We start from the raw sequence: 4,878 nt of genomic DNA, 5'->3' as shown, positions 1-4,878 counted from the left end.
CGTAGACCCCTTAACATACATCAGTAATCTGTCATTCAACTTGGGCTGCTTTCCTAGCAAAATGAAAACTGCCAAAGTGACACCAGTATATAAAGCAGGAGAAAAAAATATTTTTACTAACTATAGGCCAATCTCATTACTCTCCCAATTTTCTAAAATTCTGGAGAAACTCTTTGTTGCACGGTTGGACAGCTTCATTGAAAAATATGAATTGCTTACAGACAGTCAGTATGGCTTTAGAACAAACAGGTCAACTGCCATGGCTCTAACGGATTTAGTGGAAGAGTTAACAAGTACAATTGACAATAAGAAATATGCAGTGGGTGTTTTCATTGATCTGAAGAAAGCGTTTGACACAATAAACCATGATATTCTAATACAAAAACTAGAGAGGTATGGGATCAGAGGGGTGGGGCTAAATTGGCTAAAAAGTTACATCGAAAACAGAAAACAGTTTGTGCAGGTGGGCATTACAACATCTTCTCCCTTAGATATTACCTGCGGTGTACCACAAGGGTCGATTTTAGGACCAAAACTGTTTATACTGTACATTAATGACATATGCAATGTTTCAAAAATATTGAAATATGTAATTTTTGCTGATGACACAAATATATTCTGTGTAGGTGAAAATCTTCAGCAGCTGTTAGAGGCTGTCACAGTAGAATTGGGGAAGCTAAAGTTGTGGTTTGATGCAAATAAACTATCATTAAACACAAAAAAAACAAAATTTATGATCTTTGGCAAAACTAATAAACATCTGAATACTCCCGTAGAATTAATGATTGACAGTGTTAAACTAGAAAGAGTACATGAGAACACATTTTTAGGAGTAATAATCGACCACAACTTTAGCTGGAAACCACATATCAGATATATCAGGTCCAAGTTAGCAAGCACTGTGGGGATTCTATGCAAAACAAGGCACTTTTTGAACATCAAATCATTGCAAACACTGTACTGTACACTCTTCTTACCATACCTGACTTATTGTGTTGAAGTATGGGGAAACACCTATAGAAGCAACTTACAGACAATATGCAACATGCAAAAGAGAGCAATAAGGATAGTGAATAAGGTAGGTTATCATGAACACACAAATGTACTGTTTCATAAATCAAAGACGCTGAAGTTTTGGGATCTGGTGGAGTTCAAAACCGCCCAAACTCTGTATAAAGCGCGACATAATTTACTTCCTGGTAATATACAAAAACAGTTCAGTGATAGAGAAGGTGGTTATGAGCTGAGAGGGAGATTGAATTTCAAACAACCAATTGTTCATAGCACTCTGAAAAGCATGTGCGTATCTGTCTGTGGTGTGAAACTGTGGAATAAATTACCTGACGAGATCAAAGAAAGTACAAATCTTGTGCAATTCAAAAAAAAGTATAGAAACATTATTCTGGAGAAGTATAGACGTGATGGAACATAATCAGGACTTATGGGTCACTTGTATTTCCTCTAGTATGTTTGGTATTAGCTATGTATGTGAAATTATATGTGGTAGGTAGCCTATGTGTGTATGGGCTTGTATGAAAAATTAGGAGCATGTGCTATTTGTGTGTGTAAATCAATGCATGTATGTATCCATGTGTATGCATATGTACTGCATATGTTTACATATAACGTAAATGAATAAGGGTAAGGGCATTTAATAAGCTAGCTAGCTTCAGCCCTAAAACCCTTTCGGTCAGCCTTATGTATCTTTTGTTTTCTTCTGTTTATTTTTTTTCCTATTCTGTGAATATTCTTTGCTTTCTGATCGAAATAAACTAACTAACTAACTACCGTAACTAAGTATGCACTTTAAATATTTAGTTTTTTTAGGCTATCTCAAAAGTGGGTAATGCCCTAAAGAAAAGTTGAAAGTAATGATTGAATGAGTGATAACTGATTTGAGCACTTTATTGGTCATTCAGTCAAGTATAAAACGTATTGGCTATAATGTATTATGTAGTAGATTTAAATATCATGGTATTATCAAAGACACGAAGAGAGAATACATTTCAAATAAATTCATCATTTACAAAAACAAAACGATTAGACAATGTGCAATCTAAATCAAATAAAGAACACAGTGGACAATGAATAATAATAAACAGCAATCAAAAGAAGAAAAAGAAGAAAAGAGACAGAGAGGGCCCTTTGAATGAGAGTTCACTTGTCTGACCCCAGAGTGTCCAATCACAGCTAGAGAGCAGGAGCTGACACAACCAAATGGCAGCATCAGAAAGGGTCAGTGTGAGTGTAACTTTGTGTAGATCAGTGTCGAGTGTGTGTGGTGAGTGTAACTTTGTGTAGATCAGTGTCGAGTGTGTGTGGTGTGCAAAAAGCTGGCATCTGTATGCTGCCATCATGCTGGCGTCAGCAGCTCCTGGGTCCAGGTCTTGATGATGGTGGGTTGTGTTGGAGGCGAGCAGGCTCTGCAGACACCACACTGACACTTCACCACTGTAGGGAAAACACAAACATGGGACACATCAGACTGATAGATACATGTTGTAGATGATAGATGAAAAGAGACATAGTTGGCATGGATTAAACAGGATGAATCACATTTTTGATGTAGATCCTGGACCTGTTTTAATGCCAGGTGTAAATTGAATCCAGCTAAGTAAGTAAGCAATTAACTAAGAAAGTAACGTTTATTTGTAACGTTTATTTATATAGCACCTTTCACAGAGCAGTCACATTGACTGGTGATGTAGGGATGGATCAGGTCACAGATTTACACAGGTGCCTGACCATGCAGGGCTTTATAAGTGATTACAAGAACCTTAAACTTGATGGAAGCCAATGTAAGGAAGCTAAGATGGATGTGATGTGACATGTCGTGCTGGACTAAGCAGCTGTGTCCACAGGGAACGTCTGTTTGAGCTGCCAGCGCCTTTCTGCAATTCATTCTCTATGGTAAGGACGCTCTAGGAGCGCTCCTCTTCCCAGCACCGCACCTGGTGTTTAAACGCTCTTGATGGCTAGTGTTTTTGGGCAGGGTGCTCTGGGCGCCTCAAGCAGAGAAAATTTACACTTTTGGAGAGGCAGGCTACTCATCAATGTCAATTTTTTTCAGCAGCAACAAATAAATGCTGTGTCTGTGCACGTTGGAAGCACTCTGGACATGATTTCCAAAGCATTCTGACCTGGGAAAAAAACAAAAAACAAAAAAACAATCCCTGTGGGCATGCGGCCTTAGTCAACAGCAGTGTACTGGACCATTTGTAGACAGTCCAGGGACCGGTGAGGCATGTCAAAAGGGAATTACAGTACTCCAGGTGGGATGATACAAAAGGCATCAATAATAATCTGTGTGACACAACAGACCTGAGTGTTTGTTTCTAAAATGGGTGTGCGTGGGGGGATGGGGGGGGGGGGGGGGTGGCATGTACAGGACAATGACTTAACTTGATCAAAGGACATAGCCTGATCAAAATAACATCAATATTTCTAAGATTAGACCATACAGTTAAACACTGAACAACCTTGGAAATGATTTTGTCTGAAGCAATAGTAATGACTTGAGTCTTGTCTGTGTGAGGTTGTTAAAACATTTTTAACACAATCTGGACAGGAGACACAATCAGGTACTCACTGTCAGGAGTCGTGCAGGCTGGTCCACGCTCGCTGTAGCAGGTGGGATGTGTGCCTGTGCAGACAAGATGTGGTGTGCTGCTGGATGACGAGCAGGAGCTCCTTCAGATACTCCAATGCCTGGGACACGCTGTCTGGAGTGTAGGCGCTCACCTTGAGAAAGATACACAGAGGGAAAAATAAGTCCCAGTGAAATTAAATATGACTATTTCACCTTGTTGGCCAAGGAGGCATAAGTGGGTGAAGGTGAGGTCATACCTGAAGCCCTGCTTGGAGTAGAGGGTCACCTTGCTCCATCTTGCTGGGATACTTCAGTAATCCCTGAGCTGTGCAGATACCTGGCTGTGGCAGTCTGAAACACACAATGCACATACGGTAACTTAACTGGACTAGCATACATGTACCATCACATACTGTACCTGATGTTACAGTGTATTGTGTTAGGGTCATGTTGTTAACTTGAACATGGATAAGCCATATAATCTTACCCTATAAAGGTCATGCCATCTCTCTTTTTTTGGGCAAGGAGCAGGTATGTTTCCCTCACTGGATGGCCATACCAGACACCCCAGTAGAGAGCCACTCAGTGTCACCTGCCATAGCCTTGTTGTTTCGTAATGACATCTGAAATTATGTACAGTAGACTAAATTATACTTACAGCAATAAACAAACATACATTAGATACTAAAAACATACAAACAGAAACACAGGCATAGACAGGCGTTTATATCAGTACCTGCTGTTACTTGTATCTGTGTATGAGTTTCTCATTATGCAGATTACTGATAACAAGGTGTACTATTTCTTATTTAGCTGTTAACGTTAACGTGAAGTTGGGTTCAGATAGCGAAAACACAGCCACAGCTAACGCTAGTTAGCTTCTCGTTACGTTATGCTGTGATATTTACGTCAAAGACCGCGATCAAAAATATGCGCAAATATCAACGATATGGCCAAAGTGGACGTGAAATATGTGTATTTAATTAAAACATGAACATGATCGGCAGTTGCTTACCTGTAACGTTGTGTAGGGATAATAATAAGAGCTAATGGCTAGCTATCCGTTAGCCAAACAAACCACACACTGGGGTACTTCCGGTGAAGAAGAAGAGGGCGGTGACCTCTCGGCGGTCGGATTCGCTGGGATTGGCTGAATGAAAGATTGGATTAGCCTTCTGATTGGATGGCTTTGTGAAAGATTCACTTGGTCATTTGATAGGCTTCTGAATTATTAGGCTCGCCATGTGGTTGGTTCTTGAAAGATTAGGCTCGGCATGTGGTTGGCTTTA

The 4,878-nt window shown here is 40.1% G+C and overlaps 1 long non-coding RNA gene across 1 annotated transcript; it reads right to left on the bottom strand.

The window, feature by feature from the left end:
• Nucleotides 1–2,149: 2,149 nt before the first annotated feature.
• Nucleotides 2,150–3,942, bottom strand: LOC310798858. The gene is made up of 3 exons (XR_014553792.1): nucleotides 3,847–3,942; nucleotides 3,590–3,741; nucleotides 2,150–2,451 (listed from the first exon to the last, which is right to left on the bottom strand). It is a non-coding gene; the product is annotated as an uncharacterized lncRNA (long non-coding RNA).
• Between the last annotated feature and the right edge of the window lie 936 nt (nucleotides 3,943–4,878).

Source organism: Poromitra crassiceps (genome assembly GCF_964638095.1).
Source record: "Poromitra crassiceps genome assembly, chromosome: 26".
NCBI lineage: Eukaryota > Metazoa > Chordata > Actinopteri > Beryciformes > Melamphaidae > Poromitra > Poromitra crassiceps.
Note: the sequence above shows the minus strand (reverse complement) of the source record. Positions and strands in the feature narration are given on the sequence as shown.